Consider the following 22,603-nt stretch of genomic DNA (forward strand, 5'->3'; position numbering starts at 1 on the left):
TCCTCTGAGGCTCCTCTGATGCTCCTCTGATGCTCCTCTGATGCTCCTCTGATGCTCCTCTGATGCTCCTCTGAGGCTCCTCTGAGGCTCCTCTGGGGCTCCTCTGATGCTCCTCTGATGCTCCTCTGATGCTCCTCTGATGCTCCTCTGATGCTCCTCTGATGCTCCTCTGATGCTCCTCTGATGCTCCTGCTCCTGCTCCTGCTCCACTGATGTTCCTCTGATACTCCTCTGATGCTTCTGCTCCTGCTCCTGCTCCTGCTCCTGCTCATCTGATGCTCCTCTGATGCTCCTGCTCCTGCTCCTGCTCCTGCTCCTGCTCCTGCTCCTGCTCCTGCTCCTGCTCCTGCTCCTGCTCCTCTGATGCTCCTCTGATGCTCCTCTGATGCTCCTCTGATGTTCCTCTGATGCTCCTCTGATGCTCCACTGATGCTCCTCTGATGCTCCTCTGATGCTCCTCTGATGCTCCTCTGATGCTCCTCTTATGCTCCTCTGATGCTCCTCTGTTGCTCCTCTGATGCTCCCCTGATGCTCCTCTGATGCTCCTCTCATGCTCCTCTGATGCTCCTCTGATGCTCCTCTGATGCTCCTCTGATGCTCCTCTCATGCTCCTCTGATGCTCCTCTGATGCTCCTCTGATGCTCCTCTGATCCTCCTCTAATGCTCCTCTGATGCTCCTCTGATGCTCCTCTGATGCTCCTCTGATACTCCTCTGATGCTCCTCTGAGGCTCCTCTGATGCTCCTCTGATGCTCCTCTGATGCTCCTCTGATTCTCCTCTGATGCTCCTCTGATGCTCCTGTGATCCTCCTCTGATGCTCCTGTGCTGCTCTTCTGATGCTCCTCTGATGCTCCTCTGATGCTCCTCTGATGCTCCTCTGAGGCTCCTCTGATGCTCCTCTGATGCTCCTCTGATCCTCCTCTGATGCTCCTCTGATGCTCCTCTGATGCTCCTCTGATGCTTCTCTGATGCTCCTCTGATGCTCCTCTGATGCTCCTATGATGCTCCTCTGATGCTCCTCTGATGCTCCTCTGATGCTCCTCTGATCCTCCTCTGATGCTCCTCTGATGCTCCTCTGATGCTCCTCTGATGCTCCTCTGATGCTCCTCTGAGGCTCCTCTGAGGCTCCTCTCAGGCTCCTCTGATGCTCCTCTGATTCTCCTCTGATGCTCCTCTGATGCTCCTCTGATGCTCCTCTGATGCTCCTCTGATGCTCCTCTGATGCTCCTCTGATGCTCCTGTGATGCTCCTGTGATGCTCCTCTGCTGTTCCTCTGATGCTCCTCTGATGCTCCTCTGATGCTCCTCTGATGCTCCTCTGAGGCTCCTCTGATGCTCCTCTGATGCTCCTCTGATGCTCCTCTGATGCTCCTCTGATGCTCCTCTGATGCTCCTCTGATGCTCCTCTGATGCTCCTCTGATGCTCCTCTGATCCTCCTCTGATGCTCCTCTGATGCTCCTCTGATGCTCCTCTGATGCTCCTCTGATGGTCCTCTGATGCTCCTCCTATGCTCCTCTGATGCTCCTGCTCCTGCTCCTGCTCCTGCTCATGCTCCTGCTCCTGCTCCTGCTCCTGCTCCTGCTCCTGCTCCTGCTCCTGCTCCTGCTCCTGCTCCTTCTCCTGCTCCTGCTCCTGCTCCTGCTCCTGCTCGTGCTTCTGCTCCTGTTCCTGCTCCTGCTCCTGCTCCTGCACCTCTGATGCTCCTCTGATGCACCTCTGATGCTCCTCTGATGCTCCTCTGATACTCCTCTGATGCTCCTCAGATGCTCCTCTGATGCTCCTCTGATGCTCCTCTGATACTCCTCTGATACTCCTCTGATGCTCCTCAGATGCTCCTCTGATGCTCCTCTGATGCTCCTCTGATGCTCCTCTGATGCACCTCTGATGCTCCTCTGATGCACCTCTGATGCTCCTCTGATGCTCCTCTGATACTCCTCTGATGCTCCTCAGATGCTCCTCTGATGCTCCTTTGATACTCCTCTGATGCTCCTCAGATGCTCCTCTGATGCTCCTCTGATGCTCCTCTGATGCTCCTCTGATGCTCCTCTGATGCTCCTCTGATGCTCATGCTCCTACTCCTGCTCCTCTGATGCTCCTCTGATGCTCCTCTGATCCTCCTCTGATGCTCCTCTGATGCTCCTCTGATGCTCCTCTGATGCTCCTCTGATGCTCCTCTGATGCTCCTCTGATGCTCCTCTGATGCTCCTGCTCCTGCTCCTGCTCCACTGATGTTCCTCTGATACTCCTCTGATGCTCCTGCTCCTGCTCCTGCTCCTGCTCCTGCTCATCTGATGCTCCTCTGATGCTCCTGCTCCTGCTCCTGCTCCTGCTCCTGCTCCTGCTCCTGCTCCTGCTCCTGCTCCTGCTCCTGCTCCTGCTCCTGCTCCTGCTCCTCTGATGCTCCTCTGATGCTCCTCTGATGCTCCTCTGATGTTCCTCTGATGCTCCTCTGATGCTCCACTGATGCTCCTCTGATGCTCCTCTGATGCTCCTCTGATGCTCCTCTGATGCTCCTCTGATGCTCCTCTGATGCTCCTCTGTTGCTCCTCTGATGCTCCCCTGATGCTCCTCTGATGCTCCTCTGATGCTCCACTGATGCTCCTCTGATGCTCCTCTGATGCTCCTCTGATGCTCCTCTGATGCTCCTCTGATGCTCCTCTGATGCTCCTCTGATGCTCCTCTGATGCTCCTCTGATCCTCCTCTGATGCTCCTCTGATGCTCCTCTGATGCTCCTCTGAGGCTCCTCTGATGCTCCTCTGATGCTCCTCTGATGCTCCTCTGATTCTCCTCTGATGCTCCTCTGATGCTCCTGTGATCCTCCTCTGATGTTCCTGTGCTGCTCCTCTGATGCTCCTCTGATGCTCCTCTGATGCTCCTCTGATGCTCCTCTGAGGCTCCTCTGATGCTCCTCTGATGCTCCTCTGATCCTCCTCTGATGCTCCTCTGATGCTCCTCTGATGCTCCTCTGATGCTTCTCTGATGCTCCTCTGATGCTCCTCTGATGCTCCTATGATGCTCCTCTGATGCTCCTCTGATGCTCCTCTGATGCTCCTCTGATCCTCCTCTGATGCTCCTCTGATGCTCCTCTGATGCTCCTCTGATGCTCCTCTGATGCTCCTCTGATGCTCCTCTGAGGCTCCTCTGAGGCTCCTCTGAGGCTCCTCTGATGCTCCTCTGATTCTCCTCTGATGCTCCTCTGATGCTCCTCTGATGCTCCTCTGATGCTCCTCTGATGCTCCTCTGATGCTCCTCTGATGCTCCTGTGATGCTCCTCTGATGCTCCTCTGCTGTTCCTCTGATGCTCCTCTGATGCTCCTCTGATGCTCCTCTGATGTTCCTCTGAGGCTCCTCTGATGCTCCTCTGATGCTCCTCTGATGCTCCTCTGATGCTCCTCTGATGCTCCTCTGATGCTCCTCTGATGCTCCTCTGATGCTCCTCTGATCCTCCTCTGATGCTCCTCTGATGCTCCTCTGATGCTCCTCTGATGCTCCTCTGATGCTCCTCTGATGCTCCTCCTATGCTCCTCTGATGCTCCTGCTCCTGCTCCTGCTCCTGCTCCTGCTCCTGCTCCTGCTCCTGCTCCTGCTCCTGCTCCTTCTCCTGCTCCTGCTCCTGCTCCTGCTCCTGCTCCTGCTCCTGCTCCTGTTCCTGCTCCTGCTCCTGCTCCTGCACCTCTGATGCTCCTCTGATGCACCTCTGATGCTCCTCTGATGCTCCTCTGATACTCCTCTGATGCTCCTCAGATGCTCCTCTGATGCTCCTCTTATGCTCCTCTGATGCTCCTCTGATACTCCTCTGATGCTCCTCAGATGCTCCTCTGATGCTCCTCTGATGCTCCTCTGATGCTCCTCTGATGCACCTCTGATGCTCCTCTGATGCACCTCTGATGCTCCTCTGATGCTCCTCTGATACTCCTCTGATGCTCCTCAGATGCTCCTCTGATGCTCCTTTGATACTCCTCTGATGCTCCTCTGATGCTCCTCTGATGCTCCTCTGATGCTCCTCTGATGCTCCTCTGATGCTCCTCTGATGCTCATGCTCCTACTCCTGCTCCTCTGATGCTCCTCTGATGCTCCTCTGATCCTCCACTGATGCTCCTCTGATGCTCCTCTGATGCTCCTCTGATGCTCCTCTGATGCTCCTCTGATGCTCCTCTGATGCTCCTCTGATCCTCCTCTGATGCTCCTCTGACGCTCCTCTGATTCTCCTCTGATGCTCCTCTGATGCTCCTCTGATGCTCCTCTGATGCTCCTCTGATGCTCCTCTGATCCTCCTCTGATGCTCCACTGATGCTCCTCTGATGCTCCTCTGATGCTCCTCTGATGCTCCTCTGATGCTCCTGCTCCTGCTCCTGCTCCTGCTCCTGCTCCTGCTCCTGCTCCTGCTCCTGCTCCTGCTCCTCTGATGCTCCTCTGATGCTCCTCTGATGCTCCTCTGATGCTCCTCTGATGCTCCTCTGATGCTCCTCTGATGCTCCTCTGATCCTCCTCTGATGCTCCACTGATGCTCCTCTGATGCTCCACTGATGCTCCTCTGATGCTCCTCTGATGCTCCTCTGATGCTCCTCTGATGCTCCTCTGATGCTCCTCTGACGCTCCTCTGATGCTCTTCTGATGCTCCTCTGATGCTCCTGCTCCTGCTCCTGCTCCTCTGATGCTCCTCTGATGACCTCTGATGCTCCTGCTCCTGCTCCTGCTCCTGCTCCTGCTCCTGCTCCTCTGATGCTCCTCTGATGCTCCTCTGATCCTCCTCTGATGCTCCTCTGATGCTCCTCTGATGCTCCTCTGATGCTCCTCTGAGGCTCCTCGGATGCTCCTCTGATGCTCCTCTGATGCTCCTCTGATGCTCCTCTGATGCTCCTCTGATGCTCCTGTGATGCTCCTCTGATGCTCCTCTGATGCTCCTCTGATGCTCCTCTGATGCTCCTCTGCTGCTCCTCTGATGCTGATCTGATTCTCCTCTGATGCTCCTCTGATGCTCCTCTGATGCTCCTCTGATACTCCTCTGATGCTCCTCTGATGCTCCTGTGATGCTCCTCTGATGCTCCTCTGCTGCTCCTCTGATGCTCATCTGATGCTCCTCTGATTCTCCTCTGATGCTCCTCTGATGCTCCTCTGATGCTCCTCTGATGCTCCTCTGATCCACCTCTGATGCTCCTCTGATGTTCCTCTGATGCTCATCTGATGCTCCTGTGATGCTCCTCTGATGCTCCTCTGCTGCTCCTCTGATGCTCATCTGATGCTCCTCTGATTCTCCTCTGATGCTCCTCTGATGCTCCTCTGATGCTCCTCTTATGCTCCTCTGATCCTCCTCTGATGCTCCTCTGATGCTCCTCTGATGCTCCTCTGATGCTCCTCTGATGCTCCTCTGATGCTACTCTGATGCTCCTCTGATGCTCCTCTGATGCTCCTCTGATGCTCCTCTGATGCTCCTCTGATGCTCCTCTGATCCTCCTCTGCTGCTCCTCTGCTGCTCCTCTGATGCTCCTCTGATGCTCCTCTGATGCTCCTCTGATGCTCCTCTGAGGCTCCTCTGATGCTCCTCTGATGCTCCTCTGATGCTCCTCTGATGCTCCTCTGATGCTCCTCTGATCCTCCTCTGCTGCTCCTCTGATGCTCCTCTGATGCTCCTCTGATGCTCCTCTGATGCTCCTCTGATGCTCCTCTGAGGCTCCTCTGATGCTCCTCTGATGCTCCTCTGATGCTCCTCTGATGCTCCTCTGATGCTCCTCTGATGCTCCTGTGATGCTCCTCTCATGCTCCTGTGATCCTCCTCTGATTCTCTTCTGATGCTCCTCTGATGCTCCTCTGATGCTCCTGTGATGCTCCTCTGCTGTTCCTCTGCTGTTCCTCTGATGCTCCTCTGATGCTCCTCTGATGCTCCTCTGATGCTCCTCTGAGGCTCCTCTGATGCTCCTCTGATGCTCCTCTGATCCTCCTCTGATGCTCCTCTGATGCTCCTCTGATGCTCCTATGATGCTCCTCTGATGCTCCTCTGATGCTCCTCTGATGCTCCTCTGATGCTCCTCTGATGCTCCTCTGATGCTCCTCTGATGCTCCTCTGATCCTCCTCTGATCCTCCTCTGATGCTCCTCTGATGCTCCTCTGATGCTCCTCTGATGCTCCTCTGATGCTCCTCTGATGCTCCTCTGATGCTCCACTGATGCTCCTCTGATGCTCCTCTGATGCTCCTCTGATGCTCCTCTGATGCTCCTCTGATGCTCCTCTGATGCTCCTCTGATGCTCCTCTGATGCTCCTCTGATCCTCCTCTGATGCTCCTCTGATGCTTCTCTGATGCTCATCTGATGCTCCTCTGATACTCCTCTGATGCTCCTCTGAGGCTCCTCTGATGCTCCTCTGATGCTCCTCTGATGCTCCTCTGATTCTCCTCTGATGCTCCTCTGATGCTCCTGTGATCCTCCTCTGATGTTCCTGTGCTGCTCCTCTGATGCTCCTCTGATGCTCCTCTGATGCTCCTCTGATGCTCCTCTGAGGCTCCTCTGATGCTCCTCTGATGCTCCTCTGATCCTCCTCTGATGCTCCTCTGATGCTCCTCTGATGCTCCTCTGATGCTTCTCTGATGCTCCTCTGATGCTCCTCTGATGCTCCTATGATGCTCCTCTGATGCTCCTCTGATGCTCCTCTGATGCTCCTCTGATCCTCCTCTGATGCTCCTCTGATGCTCCTCTGATGCTCCTCTGATGCTCCTCTGATGCTCCTCTGAGGCTCCTCTGAGGCTCCTCTGAGGCTCCTCTGATGCTCCTCTGATTCTCCTCTGATGCTCCTCTGATGCTCCTCTGATGCTCCTCTGATGCTCCTCTGATGCTCCTCTGATGCTCCTCTGATGCTCCTGTGATGCTCCTCTGATGCTCCTCTGCTGTTCCTCTGATGCTCCTCTGATGCTCCTCTGATGCTCCTCTGATGTTCCTCTGAGGCTCCTCTGATGCTCCTCTGATGCTCCTCTGATGCTCCTCTGATGCTCCTCTGATGCTCCTCTGATGCTCCTCTGATGCTCCTCTGATGCTCCTCTGATGCTCCTCTGATCCTCCTCTGATGCTCCTCTGATGCTCCTCTGATGCTCCTCTGATGCTCCTCTGATGGTCCTCTGATGCTCCTCCTATGCTCCTCTGATGCTCCTGCTCCTGCTCCTGCTCCTGCTCCTGCTCATGCTCCTGCTCCTGCTCCTGCTCCTGCTCCTGCTCCTGCTCCTGCTCCTGCTCCTGCTCCTGCTCCTTCTCCTGCTCCTGCTCCTGCTCCTGCTCCTGCTCCTGCTCCTGTTCCTGCTCCTGCTCCTGCTCCTGCACCTCTGATGCTCCTCTGATGCACCTCTGATGCTCCTCTGATGCTCCTCTGATACTCCTCTGATGCTGCTCAGATGCTCCTCTGATGCTCCTCTTATGCTCCTCTGATGCTCCTCTGATACTCCTCTGATGCTCCTCAGATGCTCCTCTGATGCTCCTCTGATGCTCCTCTGATGCTCCTCTGATGCACCTCTGATGCTCCTCTGATGCACCTCTGATGCTCCTCTGATGCTCCTCTGATACTCCTCTGATGCTCCTCAGATGCTCCTCTGATGCTCCTTTGATACTCCTCTGATGCTCCTCTGATGCTCCTCTGATGCTCCTCTGATACTCCTCTGATGCTCCTCAGATGCTCCTCTGATGCTCCTTTGATACTCCTCTGATGCTCCTCTGATGCTCCTCTGATGCTCCTCTGATGCTCATGCTCCTACTCCTGCTCCTCTGATGCTCCTCTGATGCTCCTCTGATCCTCCTCTGATGCTCCTCTGATGCTCCTCTGATGCTCCTCTGATGCTCCTCTGATGCTCCTCTGATGCTCCTCTGATGCTCCTCTGATCCTCCTCTGATGCTCCTCTGACGCTCCTCTGATTCTCCTCTGATGCTCCTCTGATGCTCCTCTGATGCTCCTCTGATGCTCCTCTGATGCTCCTCTGATCCTCCTCTGATGCTCCACTGATGCTCCTCTGATGCTCCTCTGATGCTCATCTGATGCTCCTCTGATGCTCCTGCTCCTGCTCCTGCTCCTGCTCCTGCTCCTGCTCCTGCTCCTGCTCCTGCTCCTCTGATGCTCCTCTGATGCTCCTCTGATGCTCCTCTGATGCTCCTCTGATGCTCCTCTGATGCTCCTCTGATGCTCCTCTGATCCTCCTCTGATGCTCCACTGATGCTCCTCTGATGCTCCACTGATGCTCCTCTGATGCTCCTCTGATGCTCCTCTGATGCTCCTCTGATGCTCCTCTGATGCTCCTCTGACGCTCCTCTGATGCTCTTCTGATGCTCCTCTGATGCTCCTGCTCCTGCTCCTGCTCCTCTGATGCTCCTCTGATGACCTCTGATGCTCCTGCTCCTGCTCCTGCTCCTGCTCCTGCTCCTGCTCCTCTGATGCTCCTCTGATGCTCCTCTGATCCTCCTCTGATGCTCCTCTGATGCTCCTCTGATGCTCCTCTGATGCTCCTCTGAGGCTCCTCGGATGCTCCTCTGATGCTCCTCTGATGCTCCTCTGATGCTCCTCTGATGCTCCTCTGATGCTCCTGTGATGCTCCTCTGATGCTCCTCTGATGCTCCTCTGATGCTCCTGTGATGCTCCTATGATGCTCCTCTGCTGCTCCTCTGATGCTGATCTGATTCTCCTCTGATGCTCCTCTGATGCTCCTCTGATGCTCCTCTGATACTCCTCTGATGCTCCTCTGATGCTCCTGTGATGCTCCTCTGATGCTCCTCTGCTGCTCCTCTGATGCTCATCTGATGCTCCTCTGATTCTCCTCTGATGCTCCTCTGATGCTCCTCTGATGCTCCTCTGATGCTCCTCTGATCCACCTCTGATGCTCCTCTGATGTTCCTCTGATGCTCATCTGATGCTCCTGTGATGCTCCTCTGATGCTCCTCTGCTGCTCCTCTGATGCTTATCTGATGCTCCTCTGATTCTCCTCTGATGCTCCTCTGATGCTCCTCTGATGCTCCTCTTATGCTCCTCTGATCCTCCTCTGATGCTCCTCTGATGCTCCTCTGATGCTCCTCTGATGCTCCTCTGATGCTCCTCTGATGCTACTCTGATGCTCCTCTGATGCTCCTCTGATGCTCCTCTGATGCTCCTCTGATGCTCCTCTGATGCTCCTCTGATCCTCCTCTGCTGCTCCTCTGCTGCTCCTCTGATGCTCCTCTGATGCTCCTCTGATGCTCCTCTGATGCTCCTCTGAGGCTCTTCTGATGCTCCTCTGATGCTCCTCTGATGCTCCTCTGATGCTCCTCTGATGCTCCTCTGATCCTCCTCTGCTGCTCCTCTGATGCTCCTCTGATGCTCCTCTGATGCTCCTCTGATGCTCCTCTGATGCTCCTCTGAGGCTCCTCTGATGCTCCTCTGATGCTCCTCTGATGCTCCTCTGATGCTCCTCTGATGCTCCTCTGATGCTCCTGTGATGCTCCTCTGATCCTCCTCTGATCCTCCTCTGATGCTCCTCTGATGCTCCTCTGATGCTCCTCTGATGCTCCTCTGATGCTCCTCTGATGCTCCTCCGATGCTCCTGCTCCTGCTCCTCTGATGCTCCTCTGATGCTCCTCTGATGCTCCTCTGATGCTCCTCTGATGCTCCTCTGATGCTCCTCTGAGGCTCCTCTGATGCTCCTCTGATGCTCCTCTGATGCTCCTCTGATGCTCCTCTGATGCTCCTCTGATCCTCCTCTGCTGCTCCTCTGATGCTCCTCTGATGCTCCTCTGATGCTCCTCTGATGCTCCTCTGATGCTCCTCTGAGGCTCCTCTGATGCTCCTCTGATGCTCCTCTGATGCTCCTCTGATGCTCCTCTGATGCTCCTCTGATGCTCCTGTGATGCTCCTCTGATGCTCCTGTGATCCTCCTCTGATTCTCTTCTGATGCTCCTCTGATGCTCCTCTGATGCTCCTGTGATGCTCCTCTGCTGTTCCTCTGCTGTTCCTCTGATGCTCCTCTGATGCTCCTCTGATGCTCCTCTGATGCTCCTCTGAGGCTCCTCTGATGCTCCTCTGATGCTCCTCTGATCCTCCTCTGATGCTCCTCTGATGCTCCTCTGATGCTCCTATGATGCTCCTCTGATGCTCCTCTGATGCTCCTCTGATGCTCCTCTGATGCTCCTCTGATGCTCCTCTGATGCTCCTCTGATGCTCCTCTGATCCTCCTCTGATCCTCCTCTGATGCTCCTCTGATGCTCCTCTGATGCTCCTCTGATGCTCCTCTGATGCTCCTCTGATGCTCCTCTGATGCTCCACTGATGCTCCTCTGATGCTCCTCTGATGCTCCTCTGATGCTCCTCTGATGCTCCTCTGATGCTCCTCTGATGCTCCTCTGATGCTCCTCTGATGCTCCTCTGATCCTCCTCTGATGCTCCTCTGATGCTCCTCTGATGCTCATCTGATGCTCCTCTGATACTCCTCTGATGCTCCTCTGAGGCTCCTCTGATGCTCCTCTGATGCTCCTCTGATGCTCCTCTGATTCTCCTCTGATGCTCCTCTGATGCTCCTGTGATCCTCCTCTGATGTTCCTGTGCTGCTCCTCTGATGCTCCTCTGATGCTCCTCTGATGCTCCTCTGATGCTCCTCTGAGGCTCCTCTGATGCTCCTCTGATGCTCCTCTGATCCTCCTCTGATGCTCCTCTGATGCTCCTCTGATGCTCCTCTGATGCTTCTCTGATGCTCCTCTGATGCTCCTCTGATGCTCCTATGATGCTCCTCTGATGCTCCTCTGATGCTCCTCTGATGCTCCTCTGATCCTCCTCTGATGCTCCTCTGATGCTCCTCTGATGCTCCTCTGATGCTCCTCTGATGCTCCTCTGAGGCTCCTCTGAGGCTCCTCTGAGGCTCCTCTGATGCTCCTCTGATTCTCCTCTGATGCTCCTCTGATGCTCCTCTGATGCTCCTCTGATGCTCCTCTGATGCTCCTCTGATGCTCCTCTGATGCTCCTGTGATGCTCCTCTGATGCTCCTCTGCTGTTCCTCTGATGCTCCTCTGATGCTCCTCTGATGCTCCTCTGATGTTCCTCTGAGGCTCCTCTGATGCTCCTCTGATGCTCCTCTGATGCTCCTCTGATGCTCCTCTGATGCTCCTCTGATGCTCCTCTGATGCTCCTCTGATGCTCCTCTGATGCTCCTCTGATCCTCCTCTGATGCTCCTCTGATGCTCCTCTGATGCTCCTCTGATGCTCCTCTGATGGTCCTCTGATGCTCCTCCTATGCTCCTCTGATGCTCCTGCTCCTGCTCCTGCTCCTGCTCCTGCTCATGCTCCTGCTCCTGCTCCTGCTCCTGCTCCTGTTCCTGCTCCTGCTCCTGCTCCTGCACCTCTGATGCTCCTCTGATGCACCTCTGATGCTCCTCTGATGCTCCTCTGATACTCCTCTGATGCTCCTCAGATGCTCCTCTGATGCTCCTCTTATGCTCCTCTGATGCTCCTCTGATACTCCTCTGATGCTCCTCAGATGCTCCTCTGATGCTCCTCTGATGCTCCTCTGATGCTCCTCTGATGCACCTCTGATGCTCCTCTGATGCACCTCTGATGCTCCTCTGATGCTCCTCTGATACTCCTCTGATGCTCCTCAGATGCTCCTCTGATGCTCCTTTGATACTCCTCTGATGCTCCTCTGATGCTCCTCTGATGCTCCTCTGATACTCCTCTGATGCTCCTCAGATGCTCCTCTGATGCTCCTTTGATACTCCTCTGATGCTCCTCTGATGCTCCTCTGATGCTCCTCTGATGCTCATGCTCCTACTCCTGCTCCTCTGATGCTCCTCTGATGCTCCTCTGATCCTCCTCTGATGCTCCTCTGATGCTCCTCTGATGCTCCTCTGATGCTCCTCTGATGCTCCTCTGATGCTCCTCTGATGCTCCTCTGATCCTCCTCTGATGCTCCTCTGACGCTCCTCTGATTCTCCTCTGATGCTCCTCTGATGCTCCTCTGATGCTCCTCTGATGCTCCTCTGATGCTCCTCTGATCCTCCTCTGATGCTCCACTGATGCTCCTCTGATGCTCCTCTGATGCTCATCTGATGCTCCTCTGATGCTCCTGCTCCTGCTCCTGCTCCTGCTCCTGCTCCTGCTCCTGCTCCTGCTCCTGCTCCTGCTCCTCTGATGCTCCTCTGATGCTCCTCTGATGCTCCTCTGATGCTCCTCTGATGCTCCTCTGATGCTCCTCTGATGCTCCTCTGATGCTCCTCTGATCCTCCTCTGATCCTCCTCTGATGCTCCACTGATGCTCCTCTGATGCTCCTCTGATGCTCCTCTGATGCTCCTCTGATGCTCCTCTGATGCTCCTCTGATGCTCCTCTGATGCTCCTCTGATGCTCCTCTGATCCTCCTCTGATGCTCCTCTGACGCTCCTCTGATTCTCCTCTGATGCTCCTCTGATGCTCCTCTGATGCTCCTCTGACGCTCCTCTGATGCTCTTCTGATGCTCCTCTGATGCTCCTGCTCCTGCTCCTGCTCCTCTGATGCTCCTCTGATGACCTCTGATGCTCCTGCTCCTGCTCCTGCTCCTGCTCCTGCTCCTGCTCCTCTGATGCTCCTCTGATGCTCCTCTGATCCTCCTCTGATGCTCCTCTGATGCTCCTCTGATGCTCCTCTGATGCTCCTCTGAGGCTCCTCGGATGCTCCTCTGATGCTCCTCTGATGCTCCTCTGATGCTCCTCTGATGCTCCTCTGATGCTCCTGTGATGCTCCTCTGATGCTCCTCTGATGCTCCTCTGATGCTCCTGTGATGCTCCTCTGATGCTCCTCTGCTGCTCCTCTGATGCTGATCTGATTCTCCTCTGATGCTCCTCTGATGCTCCTCTGATGCTCCTCTGATACTCCTCTGATGCTCCTCTGATGCTCCTGTGATGCTCCTCTGATGCTCCTCTGCTGCTCCTCTGATGCTCATCTGATGCTCCTCTGATTCTCCTCTGATGCTCCTCTGATGCTCCTCTGATGCTCCTCTGATGCTCCTCTGATCCACCTCTGATGCTCCTCTGATGTTCCTCTGATGCTCATCTGATGCTCCTGTGATGCTCCTCTGATGCTCCTCTGCTGCTCCTCTGATGCTCATCTGATGCTCCTCTGATTCTCCTCTGATGCTCCTCTGATGCTCCTCTGATGCTCCTCTTATGCTCCTCTGATCCTCCTCTGATGCTCCTCTGATGCTCCTCTGATGCTCCTCTGATGCTCCTCTGATGCTCCTCTGATGCTACTCTGATGCTCCTCTGATGCTCCTCTGATGCTCCTCTGATGCTCCTCTGATGCTCCTCTGATGCTCCTCTGATCCTCCTCTGCTGCTCCTCTGCTGCTCCTCTGATGCTCCTCTGATGCTCCTCTGATGCTCCTCTGATGCTCCTCTGAGGCTCTTCTGATGCTCCTCTGATGCTCCTCTGATGCTCCTCTGATGCTCCTCTGATGCTCCTCTGATCCTCCTCTGCTGCTCCTCTGATGCTCCTCTGATGCTCCTCTGATGCTCCTCTGATGCTCCTCTGATGCTCCTCTGAGGCTCCTCTGATGCTCCTCTGATGCTCCTCTGATGCTCCTCTGATGCTCCTCTGATGCTCCTCTGATGCTCCTGTGATGCTCCTCTGATGCTCCTGTGATCCTCCTCTGATTCTCTTCTGATGCTCCTCTGATGCTCCTCTGATGCTCCTGTGATGCTCCTCTGCTGTTCCTCTGCTGTTCCTCTGATGCTCCTCTGATGCTCCTCTGATGCTCCTCTGATGCTCCTCTGAGGCTCCTCTGATGCTCCTCTGATGCTCCTCTGATCCTCCTCTGATGCTCCTCTGATGCTCCTCTGATGCTCCTATGATGCTCCTCTGATGCTCCTCTGATGCTCCTCTGATGCTCCTCTGATGCTCCTCTGATGCTCCTCTGATGCTCCTCTGATGCTCCTCTGATCCTCCTCTGATCCTCCTCTGATGCTCCTCTGATGCTCCTCTGATGCTCCTCTGATGCTCCTCTGATGCTCCTCTGATGCTCCTCCGATGCTCCTGCTCCTGCTCCTCTGATGCTCCTCTGATGCTCCTCTGATGCTCCTCTGATCCTCCTCTGATGCTCCTCTGATGCTCCTCTGATGCTCCTCTGATGCTCCTCTGATGCTCCTCTGATGCTCCTCCGATGCTCCTGCTCCTGCTCCTGCTCCTGCTCCTGCTCCTGCTCCTGCTCCTGCTCCTGCTCCTGCTCCTGCTGCTGCTCCTGCTCCTGCTCCTGCTCCTGCTCCTGCTCCTGCTCCTGCTCCTGCTCCTGCTCCTGCTCCTGCTCCTGCTCCTGCTCCTGCTCCTGTTCCTGCTCCTGCTCCTGCTGCTGCTCCTGCTGCTGCTCCTGCTCCTGCACCTCTGATGCTCCTCTGATGCACCTCTGATGCTCCTCTGATGCTCCTCTGATACTCCTCTGATGCTCCTTAGATGCTCCTCTGATGCTCCTCTGATGCTCCTCTGATGCTCCTCTGATGCCTCTGTGATGCTCCTCTGATGCTCCTCTGATTCTCCTCTGATGCTCCGCTGATGCTCCTCTGATGCTCCTCTGATGCTCCTCTGATGATCCTTTGATCCTCCTCTGATGTTCCACTGATGCTCCTCTGATGCTCCTGTGATGCTCCTGTAATGCTCCTCTGATTCTCCTCTGATGCTCCTCTGATGCTCCTCTGATGCTCCTCTGATGCTCCTTTGATGCTCCTCTGATGCTCCTCTGATGCTCCTCTGATGTTCCTCTGATGCTCCTCTGATGCTCCTCTGATGCTCCTGCTCCTGCTCCTGCTCCTGCTCCTGCTCCTGCTCCTGCTCCTGCTCCTGCTCCTGCTCCTGCTCCTGCTCCTGCTCCTGCTCCTGCTCCTGCTCCTGCTCCTGCTCGTGCCCCTGCTCCTGCTCCTGCTCCTGCTCCTGCTCCTGCTCCTGCTCCTGCTCCGGCTCCTGCTCCGGCTCCTGCTCCGGCTCCTGCTCCTGCACCTCTGATGCTCCTGCTCCTGCTCGATGCTCCTCTGATGCACCTCTGATGCTCCTCTGATGCTCCACTGATGCTCCTCAGATGCTCCTCTGATGCACCTCTGATGCTCCTCTGATGCTCCTATGATACTCCTCTGATGCTCCTCAGATGCTCCTCTGATGCACCTCTGATGCTCCTCTGATGCTCCTCTGATGCTCCTCTGATGCTCATCTGATGCTCCTCTGTTGCTCCTCTGATGCTCCTCTGATGCTCCTCTGATGCTCCAATGATACTCCAATGATGCTCCACTGATGCTCCTGTGATGCTCCTGTGATGCTCCTCTGATGCTCCTCTGATGCTCCTCTGATGCTCCTCTGATGCTCCTCTGATGCTCCTCTGATCCTCCTCTGATCCTCCTCTGATGCTCCTCTGATGCTCCTCTGATGCTCCGCTGATGCTCCTCTGATGCTCCTCTGATCCTCCTCTGATGCTCCTCTGATGCTCCTCTGATGCTCCTCTGATGCTCCTCTGAGGCTCCTCTGAGGCTCCTCTGAGGCTCCTCTGATGCTCCTCTGAGGCTCCTCTGATGCTCCTCTGATGCTCCTCTGATGCTCCTCTGATGCTCCTCTGATGCTCCTGTGATGCTCCTCTGATGCTCCTCTGCTGCTCCTCTGATGCTCATCTGATTCTCCTCTGATGCTCCTCTGATGCTCCTCTGATGCTCCTCTGATGCTCCTCTGATCCTCCTCTGATGCTCCTCTGATGCTCCTCTGATGCTCCTCTGATGCTCCTCTGATGCTCCTCTGATGCTCCTCTGATGCTCCTCTGAGGCTCCTCTGATGCTCCTCTGATGCTCCTCTGATGCTCCTCTGATGCTCCTCTGATGCTCCTGTGATGCTCCTCTGATGCTCCTCTGCTGCTCCTCTGATGCTCATCTGATGCTCCTCTGATTCTCCTCTGATGCTCCTCTGATGCTCCTCCGATGCTGTCTGATGCTCCTCTGATCCTCCTCTGATGCTCCTCTGATGCTCCTCTGATGCTCCTCTGATGCTCCTCTGATGCTCCTCTGATGCTCCACTGATGCTCCTCTGCTGCTCCTCTTATGCTCATCTGATGCTCCTCTGATGCTCCTCTGATGCTCCTCTGATGCTCCTCTGATGCTCTTCTTATGCTCCTCAGATCCTCCTCTGATGCTCCTCTTATGCTCCTCTGATGCTCGTCTGATGCTCCTCTGATGCTCCTCTGATGCTACTCTGATGCTACTCTGATGCTCCTCTGATGCTCCTCTGATGCTCCTCTGATGCTCCTCTGATGCTCCTCTGATGCTCCTCTGATGCTCCTCTGATCCTCCTCTGATGCTCCTCTGATGCTCCTTTGATGCTCCTCTGATGCTCCTCTGATGCTCCTCAGAGGCTCCTCTGATGCTCCTCTGATGCTACTCTGATGCTCCTCTGATGCTCCTCTGATGCTCCTCTGATACTCCTCTGATGCTCCTCAGATGCTCCTCTGATGCTCCTCTGATGCTCCTCTGATGCTCCTCTGATGCTCCTCTGATGCACCTCTGATGCTCCTCCGATGCTCCACTGATGCTCCTCTGATCCTCCTCTGATGCTCCTCTGATGCTCCTCTGATGCTCCTCTGATGCTCCTCTGATTCTCCTCTGTTGCTCCTCTGATGCTCCTCTGATGCTCCACTGATGCTCCTCTGATGCTCCTCTGATGCTCCTCTGATGCTCCTCTGATGCTCCTCTGATGCTCCTCTGATGCTCCTCTGATGCTCATTCTCCTACTACTGCTCCTCTGATGCTCCTCTGATGACCTCTGATGCGCCTGCTCCTGCCCCTGCTCCTGCTCCTGCTCCTCTGATGCTCCTCTGATGGTCCTGCTCATGCTCCTGCTCCTGCTCCTGCTCCTGCTCCTGCTCCTGCTCCTGCTCCTCTGATGCTCCTCTGATGCTCCTGCTCCTTCACCTGCTCCTGCTCCTGCTCCTGCTCCTGCTCCTGCTCCTGCTCCTGCTCCTGCTCCTCTGATGCTCCTCTGATGCTCCTGCTCCTGCACCTGCTCCTGCACCTGCTCCTGCTCCTGCTCCTGCTCCTGCTCCTGCTCCTGCTCCTCTGATGCTCCTCTGATACTCCTCTGATGCTCCTCTGATGCTCCTCTGATGCTCCACTGATGCTCCTCTGATGCTCCTCTGATGCTCCTCTGATGCTCCTCTGATGCTCCTCTGATGCTCCTCTGATGCTCCTCTGATGCTCCTCTGATGCTCCTCTGATGCTCCTCTGATGCTCCAATGATGCACCTCTGATGCTTCTGTGATGCTCCTGTGATGCTCCTGTGATGCTCCTGTGATGCTCCTCTGATGCTCCTCTGATGCTCCTCTGATGCTCCTCTGATGCTGCTCTGATGCTCCTCTGATCCTCCTCTGATGCTCCTCTGATGCTCCTCTGATGCTCCTCTGATGCTCCTCTGATGCTCCTCTGATGCTCCTCTGATGCTCCACTGAGGCTCCTCTGAGGCTCCTCTGAGGCTCCTCTGAGGCTCCTCTGATGCTCCTCTGATACTCCTCTGATTCTCCTCTGAGGCTCCTCTGATGCTCCTCTGATGCTCCTCTGATGCTCCTCTGATGCTCCTGTGATGCTCCTCTGATGCTCCTCTGCTGCTCCTCTGATGCTCATCTGATGCTCCTCTGATGCTCCTCTGATGCTCCTCTGATGCTCCTCTGATACTCCTCTGATGCTCCTCTGATCCTCCTCTGATGCTCCTCTGAAGCCTCTCTGATGCTCCTCTGATGCTCCTCTGATGCTCCTCTGATGCTCCTCTGATGCTCCTCTGGTGCTCCTCTGATGCTACTCTGATGCTCCTCTGATGCTCCTCTGATGCTCCTCTGATGCTCCTCTGATGCTCCTCTGATGCTCCTCTGATCCTCCTCTGATGCTCCTCTGATGCTCCTCTGATGCTCTTCTGATGCTCCTCTGATGCTCCTCTGATGCTCCTCTGAGGCTCCTCTGATGATCCTGTGATGCTCCTCTGATTCTCCTCTGATGCTCCTCTGATGCTCCTCTGCTGCTCCTCTGATGCTCCTCTGATGCTCCTCTGATGCTCCTCTGAGGCTCCTCTGATGCTCCTCTGATGCTCCTCTGATCCTCCTCTGATGCTCCTCTGATGCTCCTCTGATGCTCCTCTGATGCTCCTCTGATGCTCCTCTGATGCTCCTCTGATGCTCCTCTGATGCTCCTCTGATACTAATCTGATGCTCCTCTGATGCTCCAATGATGCTCCTCTGATGCTCCTGTGATGCTCCTGTGATGCTCCTCTGATGCTCCTGTGATGCTCCTCTGATGCTAATCTGATGCTCCTCTGCTGTTCCTCTGATGCTCCACTGATGCTCCAATGATGCTCCTCTGATGCTTTGTGATGCTCCTCTGATGCTCCTCTGATGCTCCTGTGATGCTCCTCTGATGCTCCTCTGATGCTCCTCGCTGTTCCTCTGATGCTCCTCTGATGCTCCTCTGATGTTCCTCTGATGCTCCTCTGAGGCTCCTCTGATGCTCCTCTGATGCTCGTCTGATGCTCCTCTGATGCTCCTCTGATGCCCCTCTTATGCTCCTCTGATGCTCCTCTGATGCTCCTGTGATGCTCCTCTGATGCTCCTGTGATCCTCCTCTGATGCTCCTCTGCTGCTCCTCTGATGCTCCTCTGAGGCTCCTCTGATGCACCTCTGATTCTCCTCTGATCCTCCTCTGATGCTCGTCTGATGCTCCTCTGATGCTCCTCTGATGCTCCTCTGATGCTCCTCTGATGCTCCTCTGATGCTCCTCTGAGGCTCCTCTGATGCTCCTCTGATGCTCCTCTGATCCTCCTCTGATGCTCCTCTGATGCTCCTCTGATGCTCCTCTGATGCTCCTCTGATGCTCCTCTGAAGCTCCTCTGATGCTCCTCTGAAGCTCCTCTGATGCTCCTCTGATGCTCCTCTGATGCTCCTCTGATGCTCCTCTGATGCTCCTCTGATGCTCCTCTGATGCTCTTCCTATGATCCTCTGATGCTCCTGCTCCTGCTCCTGCTCCTGCTCCTGCTCATGCTCCTGCTCCTGCTCCTGCTCCTGCTCCTGCTCATCTGATGCTCCTCTGATGCTCCTGCTCCTGCTCCTGCTCCTGCTCCTGCTCCTGCTCCTGCTCCTGCTCCTGCTCCTGCTCCTGCTCCTGCTCCTCTGATGCTCCTCTGATGCTCCTCTGATGCTCCACTGATGATCCTCTGATGCTCCTCAGATGCTCCTCTGATGCTCCTCTGATGCTCCTCTGATGCTCCTCTGTTGCTCCTCTGATGCTCTTCCTATGATCCTCTGATGCTCCTGCTCCTGCTCCTGCTCCTGCTCCTGCTCATGCTCCTGCTCCTGCTCCTGCTCCTGCTCCTGCTCATCTGATGCTCCTCTGATGCTCGTCTGATGCTCCTCTGATGCTCCTCTGATGCCCCTCTGATGCTCCTCTGATGCTCCTCTGATGCTCCTGTGATGCTCCTCTGATGCTCCTGTGATCCTCCTCTGATGCTCCTCTGCTGCTCCTCTGATGCTCCTCTGAGGCTCCTCTGATGCACCTCTGATGCTCCTCTGATCCTCCTCTGATGCTCGTCTGATGCTCCTCTGATGCTCCTCTGATGCTCCTCTGATGCTCCTCTGATGCTCCTCTGATGCTCCTCTGAGGCTCCTCTGATGCTCCTCTGATGCTCCTCTGATCCTCCTCTGATGCTGCTCTGATGCTCCTCTGATGCTCCTCTGATGCTCCTCTGATGCTCCTCTGAAGCTCCTCTGATGCTCCTCTGAAGCTCCTCTGATGCTCCTCTGATGCTCCTCTGATGCTCCTCTGATGCTACTCTGATGCTCCTCTGATGCTCCTCTGATGCTCTTCCTATGATCCTCTGATGCTCCTGCTCCTGCTCCTGCTCCTGCTCCTGCTCATGCTCCTGCTCCTGCTCCTGCTCCTGCTCCTGCTCATCTGATGCTCCTCTGATGCTCCTGCTCCTGCTCCTGCTCCTGCTCCTGCTCCTGCTCCTGCTCCTGCTCCTGCTCCTGCTCCTGCTCCTGCTCCTCTGATGCTCCTCTGATGCTCCTCTGATGCTCCACTGATGTTCCTCTGATGCTCCTCTGATGCTCCTCTGATGCTCCTCTGATGCTCCTCTGATGCTCCTCTGTTGCTCCTCTGATGCTCCCCTGATGCTCCTCTGATGCTCCTCTGATGCTCCACTGATGCTCTTCTGATGCTCCTCTGATGCTCCTCTGATGCTCCTCTGATGCTCCTCTGATGCTCCTCTGAGGCTCATCTGAGGCTCCTCTGAGGCTCCTCTGATGCTCCTCTGATGCTCCTCTGATTCTCCTCGGATGCTCCTATGATGCTCCTCTGATGCTCCTCTGATGCTCCTCTGATGCTCCTCTGATGCTCCTCTGATGCTCCTCTGATGCTCCTCTGATGCTCCTCTGATGCTCCTCTGATGCTCCTCTGATGCTCCTCTGATGCTCCTCTGATGCTCCTCTGATGCTCCTCTGAGGCTCCTCTGATGCTCCTCTGATGCTCCTCTGATGCTCCTCTGATGCTCCTCTGATGCTCCTGTGATCCTCCTCTGATGCTCCTGTGCTGCTCCTCTGATGCTCCTCTGATGCTCCTCTGATGCTCCTCTGAGGCTCCTCTGATGCTCCTCTGATGCTCCTCTGATGCTCCTGCTCCTGCTCCTGCTCCTGCTCCTGCTCCTGCTCCTGCTCCTGCTCCTGCTCCTGCTCCTGCTCCTGCTCCTGCTCCTGCTCCTGCTCCTGCTCCAGCTCCTGCTCCTGCTCCTGCTCCTGCTCCTGCTCCTGTTCCTGCTCCTGCTCCTGCTCCTGCACCTCTGATGCTCCTCTGATGCACCTCTGATGCTCCTCTGATGCTCCTCTGATACTCCTCTGATGCTCCTCAGATGCTCCTCTGATGCTCCTCTGATGCTCCTCTGATGCTCCTCTTATACTCCTCTGATGCTCCTCAGATGCTCCTCTGATGCTCCTCTGATGCTCCTCTGATGCTCCTCTGATGCTCCTCTGATGCTCCTCTGATGCTCCTCTGATACTCCTCTGATGCTCCTCAGATGCTCCTCTGATGCTCCTCTGATACTCCTCTGATGCTCCTCAGATGCTCCTCTGATGCTCCTCTGATGCTCCTCTGATGCTCCTCTGATGCTCCTCTGATGCTCCTCTGATCCTCCTCTGATGCTCCTCTGATGCTCCTCTGATGCTCCTCTGATGCTCCTCTGATGCTCCTCTGATGCTCCCCTGATGCTCCTCTGATCCTCCTCTGATGCTCCTCTGATGCTCCTCTGATGCTCCTCTGATGCTCCTCTGATGCTCCTCTGATGCTCCTCTGATGCTCCTCTGATGCTCCTCTGATCCTCCTCTGATGCTCCACTGATGCTCCTCTGATGCTCCTCTGATGCTCCTCTGATGCTCCTCTGATGCTCCTGCTCCTGCTCCTGCTCCTGCTCCTGCTCCTGCTCCTGCTCCTCTGATGCTCCTCTGATGCTCCTCTGATGCTCCTCTGATGCTCCTCTGATGCTCCTCTGATGCTCCTCTGATGCTCCTCTGATCCTCCTCTGATGCTCCACTGATGCTCCTCTGATGCTCCACTGATGCTCCTCTGATGCTCCTCTGATGCTCCTCTGATGCTCCTCTGATGCTCCTCTGATGCTCCTCTGACGCTCCTCTGATGCTCCTCTGATGCTCCTCTGATGCTCCTGCTCCTGCTCCTGCTCCTCTGATGCTCCACTAATGACCTCTGATGCTCCTGCTCCTGCTCCTGCTCCTACTCCTGCTCCTGCTCCTCTGATGCTCCTCTGATGCTCCTCTGATCCTCCTCTGATGCTCCTCTGATGCTCCTCTGATGCTCCTCTGATGCTCCTCTGAGGCTCCTCTGATGCTCCTCTGATGCTCCTCTGATGCTCCTCTGATGCTCCTCTGATGCTCCTCTGATGCTCCTGTGATGCTCCTCTGATGCTCCTCTGATGCTCCTCTGATGCTCCTGTGATGCTCTTCTGATGCTCCTCTGCTGCTCCTCTGATGCTGATCTGATTCTCCTCTGATGCTCCTCTGATGCTCCTCTGATGCTCCTCTGATGCTCCTCTGATGCTCCTCTGATCCTCCTCTGATGCTCCTCTGATGCTCCTCTGATGCTCCTCTGATGCTCCTCTGATGCTCCTCTGATGCTCCTCTGATGCTCCTCTGATGCTCCTCTGATGCTCCTCTGATACTCCTCTGATGCTCCTCTGATGCTCCTGTGATGCTCCTCTGATGCTCCTCTGCTGCTCCTCTGATGCTCATCTGATGCTCCTCTGAATCTCCTCTGATGCTCCTCTGATGCTCCTCTGATGCTCCTCTGATGCTCCTCTGATCCACCTCTGATGCTCCTCTGATGCTCCTCTGATGCTCCTCTGATGCTCCTGTGATGCTCCTCTGATGCTCCTCTGCTGCTCCTCTGATGCTCATCTGATGCTCCTCTGATTCTCCTCTGATGCTCCTCTGATGCTCCTCTGATGCTCCTCTTATGCTCCTCTGATCCTCCTCTGATGCTCCTCTGATGCTCCTCTGATGCTCCTCTGATGCTCCTCTGATGCTACTCTGATGCTCCTCTGATGCTCCTCTGATGCTCCTCTGATGCTCCTCTGATGCTCCTC

The sequence above is a fragment of the Narcine bancroftii genome, unplaced genomic scaffold (genome assembly GCF_036971445.1).
Source record: "Narcine bancroftii isolate sNarBan1 unplaced genomic scaffold, sNarBan1.hap1 Scaffold_151, whole genome shotgun sequence".
Lineage (NCBI taxonomy): Eukaryota > Metazoa > Chordata > Chondrichthyes > Torpediniformes > Narcinidae > Narcine > Narcine bancroftii.